At 39.7% G+C, this 17032-nt stretch overlaps 1 long non-coding RNA gene across 3 annotated transcripts in view; it reads right to left on the reverse strand.

The window, feature by feature from the left end:
* LOC123285263 (uncharacterized) overlaps positions 1-15603 on the reverse strand; it is a 71359-nt gene extending 55756 nt beyond the window's left edge. For all 3 annotated transcript variants that reach the window (XR_006526919.2, XR_011502816.1, XR_011502815.1), the window contains exon 1: positions 15522-15603. This is a non-coding gene — a long non-coding RNA (uncharacterized lncRNA). The remainder of the gene's footprint in view (positions 1-15521) is intronic.
* Between the last annotated feature and the right edge of the window lie 1429 nt (positions 15604-17032).

The following is a 17032-nucleotide window of genomic DNA, read 5'->3' on the forward strand; positions in this document are numbered from 1 at the left end:
TCTAGTTTTTATCTGTCACTATACATATGTGCCCCTTTACTCCTTTCATTCTCCTCCCCACCCCTTCCCCTCTAGTAACCACTAATCTGTTCACTTTGCCCATGTGTTTGTTTATTTTCTACACATGAGTGAAATCATACAGTGTTTGTCTTTGTCTGGCTTATTTTGCTTAACATAATACTCTCAAGGTCCATCCTTGTTGTCACAAATGGCATGATTTTATCCTTTTTTATGGCTGAGTAGTATTCTATTGTGTATATATACCTCATCTTCTTTAACCATTCATCAGTCGATGGGCATTTGGGTTGCTTCCACATCTTGGCTATAGCGAATGAGGTTGTGATAAACAAAGGGGTGCATAAATCGCTTTGTATTGTTGATTTCATGTTCTCTGGATAGATACCCAGTAGTGGGATAGCTGGATCATATGATATTTCTATTTTTAATTTTTTGAGAAATCTCCATGCTGTTTTCCATAGTGGCTGCACCAGTTTGCATTCCCACCAGTAGTATATGAGGGTTCCCTCTTCTCCACTGCCTCTCCAACATTTGTTGCTTTTTGTCTTGTTGATTATAGCCATTCTGATAAAAGGTATTTATCTTTTTGAGATGCATACTGAACTATTTAGAGAAAAATGTTTACAATATTAAGATAGTGGGATTAGAAGTCTATAGACAAACAAAACTGGCCGTGAGAGAATGATGGTTAAAAATGAATTATGAGTATGTGGAGTTCATATACTCTACATACACAGGTCCTCCTGTTTGTGTTTGGAATTTTTCATAATAAAAAGTTTTTCTAGAATAGTTTATGTAAAACATTGAAAATTCTACCTGGTACATAGTAAGCACATACAACAGCTAATATTATTATAGAGAGAGTTACCTTTAGCCTCTTTTTTATTTCTAGTACATAAAGAAAAGTAAGCAATAAGAAATGTTTTTCCACATCTCTAGTTGGCTTAGAAGAAAGGTTAACTGAAGCCATCCAGTGAACAGTTATTAGAGAAAATGGAAGAATAACCCATCACTCGTCTAAGTGTTGAGGTGAAGAATCTTATTTAGTGTTGAGATTCTAGGTGTAAAAGATTCCAGGTCATGAGAAAAAAACTTAAAATTGAGGTTTACATACATCATCTAAGTGGCATTGTATAGTAGAAAGAGAATAAGATGTGAGTCAAATAAAAGTAGTAATAATAATGATAGCTCATATGTATTGAGGAGATAGTGTGTGTGAGGTACTGTCACAAGTGGTTTCACATTTATTACATCATTTAATCCTCTCAACCACTCAACCTATGAAGACAATAATAATTATCTCCATTTTATAGGTTGAAAACTTTGGCCAAAAGAAGTTAAGTAACTAAGACCCGCCATGTCAGACTGTGACTGGTGCTATATTTTTCTTCCCCGAACATAACTGGCTCAGGAACTAAGGAGTTCCCAAGTCATTACCACACTGACAAACAAATGATGTGCCCATCCTCACTCAACCAGCTAGTTAACACAGGGGCCAACATAACCCAAGCCGGCAGGCTGACTCCAGAGCCATCACTCACAACCACATCACTGTAGGAGACCTGGGTTCAAGTCCCGACTCCACCTCAGCTTATAATCTTGTGCAAATCGCTTAATTTTAAGCCTATCCTGAGTCATTTCCACTGCTTCACCTTTCTTGGTTCTTTCTGCCTGAAGCTCTAGATGGCACCATTTTGCAGACCTCAGCAGCGCTAGGTTTCAACAACCATCCTGATGAGGCAGTAAAGATCTCAGCAAACTCAGGATGACCACATGGTTGTCGTTAAACATTTCCAGTGATTGCTTGTCAACACATGGCCAAGGCAGTGGCTGTCAACGCTGACTGCACACGAGATTCATCAAGGGAGCTTTAAAAAATTATCAATGCCCCGCCCCACTCCCAGCCCAATTAAAGCAGAATCTGCAGAGACGGAGTCTGGGCACTCGAATGTTTTAAAGTTCCCTAGATCATTCTGTTGAACCCAGTGCTGAGAGCTGCTGAGCTAAAACATGGGAGAAATGCATAGTTGAGCACGGAGATGTAATAGAAACCAAATAACCTAAATATTGAAGTAAACATTTCAAAGCAATGTTTCCCCATGTACTACACCCTACCTCTGCACATTTTGAAAATCTTAACTTCGAGGTTAGATGTTAGTATACTATTCATAAATTTATAAGATGTGCATACCTATATATGCACATATATATGGTAAATATGACTGTGTGAGTGCATTGTTTTTACGCTGCTACAGTCCTATAACTCTGCATCAGGTTTCCAGGTAAAATTAACAGCAAAATGTCAGTAGTACTTCCATTCTACCACCATACACAAGTACACACACACACACACGCGCACTTCATACTAGTGCTCTATAAGGCTGGAATCTCACCTTTGCATCTTTCTAAGATTGAAGAACATAAGTTATCTGAGGTGCTGACAAATGAAAATATCTTGACTCTGGTTATGGTCACTGTTAAACCAAGGAGATAAATGCCTTAAAGTCTGCTGGTTTTCTATTATCATTTAAATTGAGACATTTTAATTTTTCTAGCAACTTCTGCTGGATTTTATATAGGCATGTGTCTAATAATTTTTCACACATCAAGCAAAGAATCTAATGTGCACAACTGAAAGAAAAAATAAAGCCATGGTTTTAAGATATCTAAAATAAATTGAACATTCTTTCCACATTTTTCTGGATGACTTACCTCCATAAATTACACTGGTGCGCTATGCCATTTGTTTCCCCCAACTGTTTCTATATGGTGCAATAATTACATGCTTTGTTGAATTCAACAGGGTTATTGAAAGGTGAGGCACACAGAGCAAATATGAGGAAACGTAAAGTAAAAACTGCTGTTTGGTCTCTGTTGGTACATAAATAAAGATAAGTGAGCAGGAATTTCATGGAAAGGAAGGGAAACATCATGATTCTGTTCGGGTTATATTTTACGCAAAGCTCTATGTTAGAAGAGATGCATCGAAGCCACCTTCAAAACTGTAATTTTCTCATGTCTGTTTTCCCTTACTTAAGCAATAGAGAATCACAAAATGATGTTTAGGAACATTTGCTTGAATGCCGTGCTAGTAGCACATAAGCACAAATGGACAATTTATACTATAAAAATTAAAGATAAACACGATCGAATGGTCCGTCCTCATGGACCTGTGAGAAATTTGAATCCAAGCACATCCTTTATAACACTTTCAGTTTTGTCTTAGTATTGTAAATGTTTAAACTTGAGAAGGCTGATAAAGCTTATCCAGTGCAAAAGTCAGTAGGTGCCAACAAAACCTCAGCCACCTATATACTCAGATTCAGCTTCTAAAGCCCTCTCCGACCTCCACTGCTAAAGCAACGAATGGATGCTGCTGTGTACTTCCTTGCACTCTGCACATACTGTGCTTTAGGAGCCACCTTTCAAGGTTGCCGTTGGTGTTCTTTTTCCAGTATCAAAACACGGCATGAGGAAGGAGGGGCAGATGAGAAAGTAAGAAAAAAATACATGATGATTTGCCCTGGCCCTCAGCTCCCCTAGGAAGAGCACGATATACTCCAAATGCATTTATGCTGAATTTCTAAATAGATTCCTGATAGAATAAGAACTAAAATTATCTCATTGCCAAACAAAAGCCTTCTGCATTGAAATGTGACAGCTCGTTGCTCGAGCAGCTTGTTGCCAGAAGGATACACACTGTTTCCAGCAGAAAATTGGTTTTGGGAACTCACCCAACAGCCCAGACACAGAACAAACTTCCCTGGCTCTTTCTAACAGGCCAAGGCCATTGGGATTCACCCCTGGTCCGTTCGACAGAGTCTTGAATCTCCTTCAAATTTAAATTTGAACCCAAACTAACTAAACCAGATTATGCCTCAAATGCCAAGGAAGGGCATTGCTTTCTGGGGCATTTCTATTTATTCCACAGAAATTGCTCAGCATTACAGCTTCAGACAGTATTCTTTAATTATGCCCCAGTAGAACTGAATTTAAGCGATCACCTGAGAAAATACATTCCACCATTACTCAAGAATGTGGTTGGCCGCTACTGGGCATGAATGGTTTAACTCTATTAAATATATAAGTCTCCCAAAAGTTCTGTGCCGTTTTTTGCCTTCGTAAAAGCACACCACATGTGTCCTTGGTAGTCAGCATTTGAATATGAAGAGAGAATTCATGATTTGGCAGTGTTTTCAAAGATGGACTCTAAAACTGATTTTTGTTTTTTAAAATTGCACCACCAGATGTGAATTTAACAATCTTTAAGCCTACTCTTCTCATTTTACTGATTGGAAAAAAGGAGACCCAGAGAGGCCGACTGATTTGTTCAAATCATGCAGCCATCTAGGGTAGAACCAGGACAAAATCCAGCTTTCCTGCTTCCTTCGTGGAAACAGGGAAATTAGATGAAAAAATAGAAAATCTAAGTAATGCAGATTCTCCCATGGGAGACAACGTGTCCTTGCAAGCGACTGTCAAAAGCTGCCAAAGAGACTAGTGACTTTTCTCTGTGAAGAGAAGGAGGTAACTTAAAAAATGAAAGAAGCATGAGAGATCCGTGCTCAAACCCCAGCACCCCGTAAAATGGTTAAGGGTTTTTTAGTTTTATAGACATATTATTTTAAAGAAAACATGAAACACAAAACCCAAATATAGATCAGATAAATCAGAGGCATAGTTTATTTTTCAAGAACAGAATCTTTCCTTTAGTAAGCTCTTCACTACCGTTTTTCCTGAAATAATGACCTCCCGTATGATTAATAAATATTCTATTCAGGCGCTACTTTCAAGGCTATTTCTATTGCATTAAGCAAGGTACATCTCTGTACTGTTGACTCCATTGAATTTTAACTTTCTTTCTGATTGTCACTTAGGAGAAAAACACAAAGTACCAGATGCCCATAAACAGTGGTGAGCTGGTGCCCACTCACAGCAGCTCACAAGGAGCTCTTGTGGACATCTCTGCTCACCTCTGCATTCAGAGGTTAGGGAATCTGATGGTTGATCCTGAGTGGACATGGGGAAGGCATGAAGACAAGCTTGTTTGGGTTCCGCCAGTTGCTTAAAACAAAAAATAAAGGATCACACAGAAAAGGCCCAGGGCTCTGATGGATTCCATGTAGCCTGGATCCTAGGCCTGAGCAGCTTAAATCCCCTCGCAAAGAAAAAGAAAAGGAAAAGACACCTCACTTCGGAATGGGAGTTTAGAGAAGCATTCCCAATGCCTCAAGTTCTGTGCCAGCCACAGAGCCCATGGCCCAGGCAATGAGCCGTACCAACAGGGCAGCAACGGTGATCCAGGGAAGCCAAGACTGCACTGGGCAAGACATGTCTGGGCTCGGTGTCCCAAGGTACACTCATAAAAGAGAGGCGACTAGGGTAGTCTTACAGCTACCACCTGGAAGCAAGAAAGCCTGTGGGAACATATGGGAGAGGACAATTAGTAGGATCAAGTAGGAAAAAATGACACATCTGTACCCCTGGGCTGGTGTCATCAGGAGATGTATCTGTTAAGTGGAGCATAAAGGGTGGGAAAACTAAATGAAAGTTACTGCTGTGGCCTGATCATCCTAGACCTGTCCTCTAACAACCGAACTCCATTCAGCCTAAATTATTTCATCCAAAGCCTTAATGACAGAGCAAATAGCCAAATCAAAAAACATGTCCACCGCCCGCCTAGGGTCACTTGTCACTGAGACTGTGTCTGGGAGTAATCACAGGGCTCACAGCATGTTAATGACAATATTAAAGAGGTCCACTATTTCACTCTGGCAAAGAGTAGCAAGGGTTTGTAATTAGCAGAGTCCTGATAAATTCCATACTACCATCTCAATTGGTGCTGACGCGGGGGAATAGCACATTTAGGGTCTATTTAGAATCATTATATTCCTTTGTGATCTTTATTTTCCCAAACCATGGGTAAGGGTGAAATGAATCTATTGAACCTGACAATGGCTTATTTGTTATCTCCTGATAAACATAACTGGTCTTGCATTAATTAAAGACACAGCATATGAGTTACCTAACATCCATGTCTATGTCCAAACCATCCAATTATTGTCCTAACACAACTGTCACTTTTCAAAATTCAGAGGATGCACACAAACAAGAACAGGTTAAAATCATGACTGCTATTCAAACTGACGTTCCAACTGGACCAGAGAATTATAATAGACACCTATGTGTGTGTGTGTAATAAACTTGAATAGTTGATTTCATTCATGTAACCAAATATTTCCTTTCTTATAACACAATTCCTGAGGTATGAATAAAAGATTTAACTGAGAATAGGATTCGTTTATCTTTTCATTATTGATATCTTTGGCTCCATTTATATGATTGGGGTCAATAAAAATATTTGTGACAGGAAATATTTAAATTTTATGACATTTATTGGTCCATTGTTTTTTTAAAAACTATTATCTGATACATTTAGTGTTGGGTTAATGGTGAAATATTTTGGCATTAAGAACAAAAGGAATTTTGCCTAAAGCTTTTCTCATTTGCAAAATGAAATAAAAAATAAAACCCAACATTCTTCTTATTCCGTTATCCCGTTATAGGCTCAATCAGCAATAAAAAGTGTCCAGCTGGGTACATGGATTAGGGTCCAATCATAATTTATTCAGTTTGAATCATTCCAATTAATCACCCCAGTTCAATAATTTCCAACTCTTACTTCATTTTGTCCCAGATAGACCCAGCCTAAATGACTGCTCTGGAAGAAAGCCGTGGTTCTACCAGTCAATCAAGAAATTTCCCCTAGAAGATAAAAGGCAAGCAGATCGAATATGGAAATTTACCCAATTCCAAGAAAATTTGTTGTGTCCTGCAATACTTTGGTTTCACACCTGCGCCCATCTAGGCAGGATCAGTCACCCAGTCATTAAACAAAACACCAAATTCTCAAACTATCTGCAAATACATTACAGTTCATTTGGGTAGTTTTTTAAAGAAGGTTTTTATACTATTTTTGTTTTTTAAAAATGATGTATGCTCATTGTAGATAATTCAGAAAGTGTATACAAGGAAAAAGAAAGAAAAAACACAATTGGGGCTGGCCCCATGGCCCAGTGGTTAAGTTCACGCGCTCTGCTGCAGGCAGCCCAGGGTTTCGTTGGCTCGAATCCTGGGTGCGGGCATGGCACTGCTCATCAAACCACGCTGAGGCAGCATCCCACATGTCACAACTAGAAGGACCCACAACGAAGAATATACAACTATGTACCGGGGGGCTTTGGGGAGAAAAAGGAAAAAAAGAAAATCTTAAAAAAAAAGAAAGAAAACGCAATCACCCATATTTTCCTTCTACTTCTAAGAGAGATTTTTGTGAACATTTTGTTCTGTAATCTTTCATTCCTTCCTCTGTGTGTGTGTGTGTGTGCGCGTGCGTGTGTGTGTGTGTGTAAAATGTTCTAGAGATCTGAGTGTTGGAATACCTGCCCACATTATTTGCTTTAGCCACATAAACCTATTTATCTCCATCACACCAAGACCACATCTGGTCTCTATCTTAGCAAATTTGGCGCTCAGAATCCGAAGTTTTGATCTCATGATCTTATTATGCATCTAATGCCCCATAACTATTACTGAATTTGTGGCCTAGATTCTGACCCCTTTCCTTCTCACCCCTCTCCAGGCTTCTAGCCGACGTTTTGTTTCTACCTGTGAGACACGCCAAGTTTACCTTTCACCTGGCCACCTGGTCCTGCCAGGCCCTGTTAGTCACAACTCCTGCCTCCATTTCAACTTTCCCTCTGGTTTCAAACCCTCAGCCCCACCAGGGCTTCCTGCCTACATTCTCTTCCATTCTACCTGGACGTCTTTGCCTCTTGCTAGATCACCTAACATGGCGCTTTTCTTTGTTGGACCTTCCTAGATGGGTCTACCTAGTCTTCTGATGTCAATCCCCGATGTTGATCTGTCACAACCCTCCACTAAAAGAAACCCACTCTGACTCTTCCTTGATACGTGTAGACAGTCCATTCAGGGCTCTGTTTATTCAGCAGTTGAAGACTGAGGAGATTTCTTACCCACTTCTCTCTAAGATCAGAGTGAAATCACTTTTTTAGAGCAGTATTTTAAGGCAGTCACCTGCCCATTCCATTATGCTAAACTTTATGCAGTTGTAGAACAAGTATAATTTCTGTTCCTAGAAAGCAAGGCATAGGTGCACACAGTTCATCATGTTTATCTCGGATCGGACAGACTGCTGTGTATTTTACAAATGCAGGGAGTTGCGATAATATCCTTCAATGTCAATAATGTTATAACAACTCACTAGACTTAGAAACAATTTACAATTTTCAGTAAGGTGCTCTCTATCTTATTCTGACATTGACCCCTTTGGTCTTGTATTCTTATCTTAAGTCCATGCCCCTACTGTTTTCCCAACTCTAATACTAAAAATTGTCATTATAGCCATTTGGATTTTTGTATAGGAAAACAAATCAATATATAAGCCTAACCCTGATCGCCTGGGAGCTTTTGTGGCTTTATCCTGGTTGGATATAGCCACTTTAAAATCACAGTATAAAGTTATTCTGAAAAATCTAGGAAGACCAAAATTTGGACCTCTCAGGAGTTCTGATTTCTTCTCTGATGCTTAACTCCTCCCTCTGCTGCATTATTCAGAATGCCCAAAGCAGTAATTGGGCAAGAGACAACAAGCCAGGAAACCTCTTACTGAAAGACAAAAAGCAAGGTCCAGGCAGGCAGACCAAGCACTAGCTCCCATCCCCTCTTCCTGTTTAAGGAGTTGCTCCAGGAATCCTCTTCCCTCTCATACATCAAAGTTTCTCCCCCTAATGGATCATTTCCATCAACCTGCAACTTGAGACACAGAATGATGATTCAGCTTCCCTTCTGCCTGCAACAACCCTCCACTTTCAAAACAACACCCAACACACACACACACACACATAGACTCAAGATTACAGACTGTTCAATGCACACCTATCTAGGTGTAAGATAAAAACAATTGGGGAGAGGTTATGAAAATGTTTTCCCTCCTTCCATTCTTCCCTTCCGAACGACAAAATATGAAACAAGTTGGGAAACCACACTGGGGAAAAGAAAAGTAAAAATTGTATTGGGGACACGCCCACTCCTCACTTCCTACTGTAATCCCAAGGGGAGATGGGCTGCCTGAGAGAATCTCTGGGGAAGTGTGAGGGTGATTGTGGATAGAGAGGATTGCCAACCACTTCCATGGTGAGCAGCGGTCCAGTAGGATGCCTGGCGGGGCATGGGAAAAGGGTCAGCAGGGGAAGGAGAAGGAACAAGTTTAGGCAGGCCTGGGGAAGTGTCTCTCTGGTTTCCTAAGCAGCCAAGTCTGATGGACTGGGGATTCCTAAGTTTCTTGTGAACTTAGAGTAGGCACTTGAAAGTGTCTGGCAAGATGATTCAGTTTGCTGGCCTCTTCTCAGAAGAATGAAGAGAACCACACCTGTGAAAATTTGAAAGGAGAGAAAGAGAAGCAGTGGCACCTCCCCTGCAGTATCCTATAAAGGGCACTAGCTGGATACCAAAGATCATCTAATGTGACATACAGAGCCAGCCAACATTGGATGTCATCCATGTCTAGAAACTCAGCTATGGACATCAATAGCTGGACTGCATTAGCATCAGGGTAAGAAATGAGATTAAGGGAGTGGACCAGCCTTTATGTTTCCACTCCACATACCATCCACATAAACGAAATCCCTCTCTTCCATTGCCAGGTGATGGAACCTTGAGCCTCATGAAATAAAAGCAGGACAGTGAGCAGGGGAAAGAGAAGAGTGGAAGAGGAAACTGTGAGCAGCGATGTCAGAAGATAGTAATATGTAAACCGACTGAATATTGACATAAAAGAAACATTCAAAATGTAGTTGACCAAAATACGTGGACGTGACAAGATTGTTTTCCACTGCCAACTGAGAATAGTGGCTTAAAAAGGCTTAAAAATTTCTACTAAAGAAATAGAGCTTTATTTTTTCCCCATCTAATTTGTAATCATTTATCTAACTTGTGATGTCATGTACACGTAGAAATCAGAAGGAAGAGAGCGGACCCATTATGAAAAGGGCTGAGAAATGAGATAATGAATAGAATGGGATCACAATGATCATATCAAGCAGAGGGAATTCACCTGAATTAAGACTATTTTCTAGGTCCAAGCTGAGGCCAAGAGCAGGTTCTCTTCTACCTTAGGATGTATACACCAGGAACACAGACACAGCCACGAGCAAAGGACAAGCAAGGCTTAATGCCTCCTCCCAACTTCTCAAATCTAACGGGAGAGGGAATACCTCTAGCCAAAGAAGAGAGAGAAATCTTTCTCAAAGCTCCAGGCACGATGTAATGATGGTTGAGAAGTCAAGTTGGGGGAGTGGGTGCTGCTTGGCAGCCACATCCTCAGGAAACTGGGTCGTTTATCATCAGTCCAGCCAACAGCAAGTCTTTCCATCAGCAGGACCCAGCAGACACCAGGTTGCCTACTGTCTAATGCTGCTCAGAGAGAGAACTTCTGGTGCCTTTTCCAATAAGGCAGCTGAGTTTAGTCAGACTTACCAGGGGTGGCCAGGCAAATGGGGGGTATCCTAGACGCCTTGAGGGAAGGCAGCTCCCCTAAGCACCCTGGGGGTGGTCAGGCAGACAGAAGCCGAAGTTTCTTAACAGTCAGGGGTTGGGGGAAGACTTTTCAAATGCATAATTAAAAAACAATCATATATTCTTGCTTCAAAAATCAAAGTGAATTTTTTAAGCAACTTGCACCAGCTGACATTATATTTAAGGCCTATGGGCTCCTATTACAATGTAGGAGATGATCTGGAAACCCAAGAAAGGAAATCTCAATTCTTACTAGAATTTGCTTAGACGGGCCTCAGGCCCTTGGAGGATTGTCTAAGAGATCTCTAACCAAGACACCTTGCACTGTCGGCCTAATTTCTTAATACTTCTTTACCGCATATTATAAAATTTTATCACAGTACCAAAGTACTGTTGAGGAAATGGGACTATTTGTGCCAATAGATGTTTATATACAGAAAGGAAACATTTTTAAATTTCTTCTAATTTATTCATAAAAATAATTCTGCCACTAACAGACCCCAGTGTATATGTCAAAATGCAAATGATAATATGTAGTCAAGCATGTGGTCTGAACAGAGAAAAAGAAGCTATACAGATGCTGGCAAGACCAACAAAATAGCTCCATAAATAATCTTAATATTTGTGTTATCTGTATGGCTGCCCAATTACAATTACAAAAAGGCTGAAAGATAACAAATTGTTGAATTCTGTTTTAAAATGACTTAGAATCTTAATCTCCATTGTCACTTGCCAAAATTTCTAAGATGTTTTAACTACACTCCCACTCGGCCTCATTTAGTTTCGTATAAATGTGTTTACCACCACGTTTATAACTTTGAAAATACTGCCTTGTAAATATTTTTTCAACAAGAAGTTTAGCACTCCCCCACCCACTGACTGTGAGAGAGAACAAAACTGTCTTCCTCAAGTTGGATGGAAGAAATATTTCCATATATATCCACTAGTTTTGACAAATGTGGGGAATTTATCTTGCCTCATCCTGAATGGAAATGTGGGGAATTCATCTTGTGCCATTCTGAATGGAAGTTTCTAAATTCCGATTGTGAGAAGCCTGTGAGGGACATTAGCTATTGAGCTTTCAGGGTTGAAACTCAGCCAGCTCTTGTGTGATAGCAATCTTGCTAACCCGTGGATGATTCAGCTAATGCACTTGGAAAAGCTACAGTGAGACTGCATAAAAAGGATGTTTGTTAGAAATTAGATATATTTTCCTCCTAAGGTGAATAGTTTTAAAAAATAATGATACCCTCCTACTTCCTGATACACATGTAAAAGCATCAATAAATGTCTTTGTTTAATTCAGTTTGCATTTTAGGATTTAAAATTACTTGAACTCCCTCGTGGTGTTAACTTAGGGGAAGATGAGAAAGGGGCATTCTGACTTTCTTTAAAAGATAATACCAGTCAGTCTCTGCCCTACACTGAATTCTTTGAGCCCAATTTCAAAAACTAAGTGAATGGTACAGGAGCATACTGATAGCCTCATGGCTGAAAATCATTTTCTACCTTTAGAGGCTGAAAAAAAGGGGAAGATAATGGTTCAGAAGAAAAGCACTAAAATAAAATAAAAATTTATGTCTGTTGAAGTGTTTTTTAAATCATTTCCAGAAATAACTGGTGAAATAATGCCTCTAAATGTTTAAGCCAAATTAAATTGCTTACAAATGATCAGAAATCATGGTTGCCATGGTTTCAGGTGCCCAGAATGTGGTGTTTGGACTAAATGCCGCCTTGCAGCAAAAATGCCTGTGTATTAAGTGCAAGCCACAAAAAACTAATTATAGTGTTTTCAGGCATTTGAAATCTGGCAAAATAATAATTTTTTGAAGTGTCAGCTGATCTTACCTGTTGGGGTGACAGCAATCACTTCTCCCCACTCTGCATTCTCAGACTTATCTCTGCACTAAAACCCAAACCCTCTGCAGGGATCTAGCAGAGAACTAAATGGCCTACAAGAATGAGAAAGAGAGTCACAGCCAGCCTCGGATCCTACAGGCTTTCTCAAGGCTCAGTAAGAAGCACTTGATTTGCTTAGATTAAAGTCACTTCCCAAAAGAATCTGAAACTTCATGGAGAATTTAAGTTTTGGTTTTTCTTTTTCACCAAAGGAGATCTCTATTTTCTCTTCCTTTATTTCCTCCATCCTACTCCAAGGTGGTTTTTGTGGACATGAAATCAGTCAGTTAATCAGTCAACATTTACTGAGCAACACTATGTCAGACACTGTTCAGACATTGAGGTTACAAAGATAAATAAAATGCAGTCTCTCCTCTTCTAGAGGAGATTGGTTTATCAGTCCTCTGTTTAGAACGATAAGCAGTTATTTCTAACAGAGTGTCGTAAAGCAGGGGTAGAAATATGGACAGCACATTACACACAGAAGAGAGGAACAAACTTTAGCCTGGGAATCAGGGAAAGCCAAGAATCTTCCTGGAGTTTGCCCTAGAGTTATGCATTAGTCAGTAGTGGGAACTAGCCAAGCACAAGGGGAACAGGAAAGAGTTCCAGTTAGAGGGAGAGCAGAGGTCCTCACTTAATGTGTCCAAGGAGTTACAAAGAAATATGTCACAACGGCACAGTATGTCACGTGGCAGGTAGCAGGAAATTAATTTGCAGAGAGATGGGCAAAAGCAGGATCCTAGATCCTTCTGTGTCAGCCAAGTATAGGAGTGTGGATTGTATTCTGGAGGTAATATGGAACCACTGGAGGATTTTAAGTAGGGGAGTCATGTGGTCTGAGTTGTCTTTTAGATCACTTTAGAGGGCAAATTTGAAAGGAACAAAACTGAAAACAGGAAGACCAGTAACGAGGCTATTTGTGGTGGTTAATTTTATGTGTCAAGGTAGCTGGACTATGGGGTACCCAGATAGTTGGTCAAATATTATTCTGGTTGTTTCTGTGAGAGTGTTTTTGGATGAGATTAACAGTTATATCAGTAGACTTGAGTAAAGCAGATTAGTCTCCATAATGTGGGTGGGCTTCATCCAATCAGCTGAAAGCCTGAATAGAACAAAAGGCCCAACCTTCCCTTGAATGGGAAGCAGTTCTCTAACCAACTGCCTTCAAACTTCATCTGCAACATTGGTTCTTCCTGCCTGACATCCTTAGAGTATTGACTTTTCCTGGATCTCCCAGCACCACCAGCACACCCTGCAAATTTTAGACTCGGCAGCCTCTATAATCACATAAGCAATTCCTCAGAATAAATCTATCTACCCAACTATCTATCTGCTATCAAAGATATAGATAGATAGGTAGATAGATAGATGTCCAATAGGAACATAAATATGTCAATATATACACTATTTATATACTATTGGTTCTGTTTAACCCTGACTAATACACTCTTGGTGTGGCCTAAGACACAGATAGCAAGGGCTCAAACTTGAGTAGTGATAATAAAGGTGAAAGTGAATATGATTTAAGAAGGAAAATCAGCAATACCAGTGATTAAAATGTGGGAGGCAGGAGGAAGATGGGAGTCAAAGACAGTTACTTAGCTAAAGTGCCTAAATGAATGGCTGTACCACCAACTGAGGTAGAGACTCCGCAGGAGATGAGGGCCCAGGGAGGAGTGGTGCAAGCAGTTAGTATGAGCCATGTTAAGTTTGAGGTGCCCTGAGCATCAGAGTTGGATATACGAGTCCAGAGCTCAGAGGAGAGATTGAGGCTAGAAATGCAGATTTGAAAGGTACCCTCTATCATTTAGAACTACGCATATGTGACTCAGCCAGATCCCTCAGGGAGAGAAGGAAGAAGAGAAAAACAGTAAGCCAAGGCGACCAGAGTCACTTCCTGCCACGGACCAGAGCCGTGACATCCACCAAGCAAAATGGCTTTGCTATACCTGCCAGTCATGTACAAAGAGTACTACTGGGCCTGGATCACTGAGAACTAACCCAAATCAAACCATTATGAGAAGACACCCTAGATTTAGTTATAGGAACACCAGGGAATGGTGAGAAATCTTAACCAGAAAAATTAGAACTCTTATTTCCATCATCTGCTAACTCACAGTATCCCCAAGCCTCGATCAACAATATATTCTCAGCATAAAGAAACAAACACACAAAGGAGCAAATCTCTGTGTTGAGGAAGCTGGTCATCAGGGATTCTGTGTTCAGTGGTGCAAATCACTGCCATATGCAGAACTGGCATAACCTTCATTCGCCAAGTGGTTCTCTGGAAAAGTACTTACAATTTTGTTTGGGAATTTCAGGCATGTTTTAACCCCATAAGTACCTTTAATTACTTAAACATACGTGTTTTATGGTTCAGTGAGGAAGTTATAATCTCTGGACACAGGTTTATGAATTTGGGGCACCTCAAAGACCTGACTTTGTTGCAAAATATGACACCTGTATGGAGATCTAAACAATTTTTAAAAAACAGATGACTAGTAGAAAGAAAATCTTACTGTGGGTCATAAAAATGCATATTTAATATAATTACATATATATGTATTTTTAATTATGTGAATTATATATGTATCTTATTAAATGAAATTATAGTTATTAAGACAACAAAATCACTCAAATACCATTTGGATCAGTTTTTATTCAAACGTGGTATATAAAGAGTTCACCCATAGTTTCATATCTCCTGTGAAAGAACCTAACCAGCCACACAAATCAATTTTAACAGTAGTTTCTAACACCCGAAACTTCAATTATGGGATTTTTTGATTTAGACAAGTCTTTCATGATCCTTTCATGCCCACACTTCATAATGGATTTATTCGTCTCTCAAAACCCAGATCAGGATCCATATGCCCTGACATCACCCCCTATTTGCCACTCCCACCCTAATAAAGCTTGTCACTGTCTCCAAGAATGATCATACGTCTGTCATTGTTGTTCTTACAATACTATATGGTAATTTTTTGCTCAAGCACTTGTCTTACCAACAGTCTTCCTAGCCGGCTAGGACTCTGTCTTATACGTCTGAAGGAGAGGGGAGAGCGAGTGCAGAATCATTTTCAAACCTAATAAGGCAAGCAAAGAAGTTTACAGTGAAAAAGAGCACTGCCTTCAAAAAGGAAGCTCTGAATGAAGTTCTTCCTCCAACAGTCATCATTGCTCCCTCTTGTTCTGCCTCCTTCTAAATCTGTTTTTTAGTTTATTTGGGGGGGATTGAATATCTCTTAAATGCCAAGCAAATAAGCATTACATACTATAACTATATCCCAAGAGAAGTAGATTAAAAGCTCAGAAGTAGAACCAGCCGCTTTGAAAATATGATGAGACCATTGATTAACTCACTGGTACAGGCTGCTGGACATTCTAGGCCACAGAATTTGTAGCCGGTACAGACCCTCCCAGAATCAGGAAGGGAGGCCTCCTGTGTGTGTCTCAATGTAATTCCAGAGGCTTTGAAAAAAAACAGCAAAACTCAACAGCCTGCAGAATCACAGGTGGGAAGCTTCTGATAGTCTGAAGAGAGGGGCAGAAAACTCTTAGAAGTCATTAAGGTCTTTGTTAATCAATCAAGAAAAAAACCATTTATTAAATTCTTTCTATTATTTCTTACTTATTATTCAATTCTTATTAATACACATCAATTTTTACTAATCATTCTACTGGATGCTCCTGGGGATCTAAAAAAAAAAAAAACCAAGTCAAGGTGCTTGCTAATAAGTAACTGAGAGTTGAAATGTGGAACAAGGCTTCAGCTATGGAACAAAATAACAGTCCCAGGCAGTACATAATCAATGCTAAAACTGAATAGAGTTCATGGACTATATAGGAGGACCACATGTCCCAGTTTATCCAGGATCGTTCTAGTTTATGCCTTTTGTCTCTGTTTATATGATAAATTATATGGTCCAGTGTCATTCAAGAGCAAGGATTTTTTCCCCCTTGGAGTAATGATGTCCATTGTTAATTCTTTATTAAGACAGAAGGAGAAGTAAGCCATCATTTTTTGCCTTGGAAATGACACCCAGTAATCAGACCTCATAGGAATTTTCCTGGATTTTGTTTTTATTTTGATCTGTTTTTGGCTCTCATTCTGCTGTTAGACTCTAGTTACTGATGACTAGTTACTTTGGATTTGTAAATATAGCCCAATCTTTTGAAATAATTGGTGGCACTCTTAGTCAATGTTCACATTTGTCACACTTAAGAACAGGAAAATTTTACTTTTAAGTTTATTCTTTTCTGTAATGTTTTGATTTTTTCCATGTGAATGTACTATCTATATGATAAAAGTAATAATGTTTGGTTTTTATACTGCGTAAAATATTACATTATAATATAATAATTTCAATATAATAAAAATAATTAAAAAGCAAAGCCAGGGGCCAGTCCTGTGGCCGAGTGGTTAAAGTTCTCCGTGCTCCACTTCAGCAGCCTGGGGTTCGAAGGTTCACATCCTGGGTATGGACCTACCCCACTCATCAGCCATGCTGTGGAG

Source organism: Equus asinus, chromosome 4 (assembly GCF_041296235.1).
Source record: "Equus asinus isolate D_3611 breed Donkey chromosome 4, EquAss-T2T_v2, whole genome shotgun sequence".
NCBI lineage: Eukaryota > Metazoa > Chordata > Mammalia > Perissodactyla > Equidae > Equus > Equus asinus.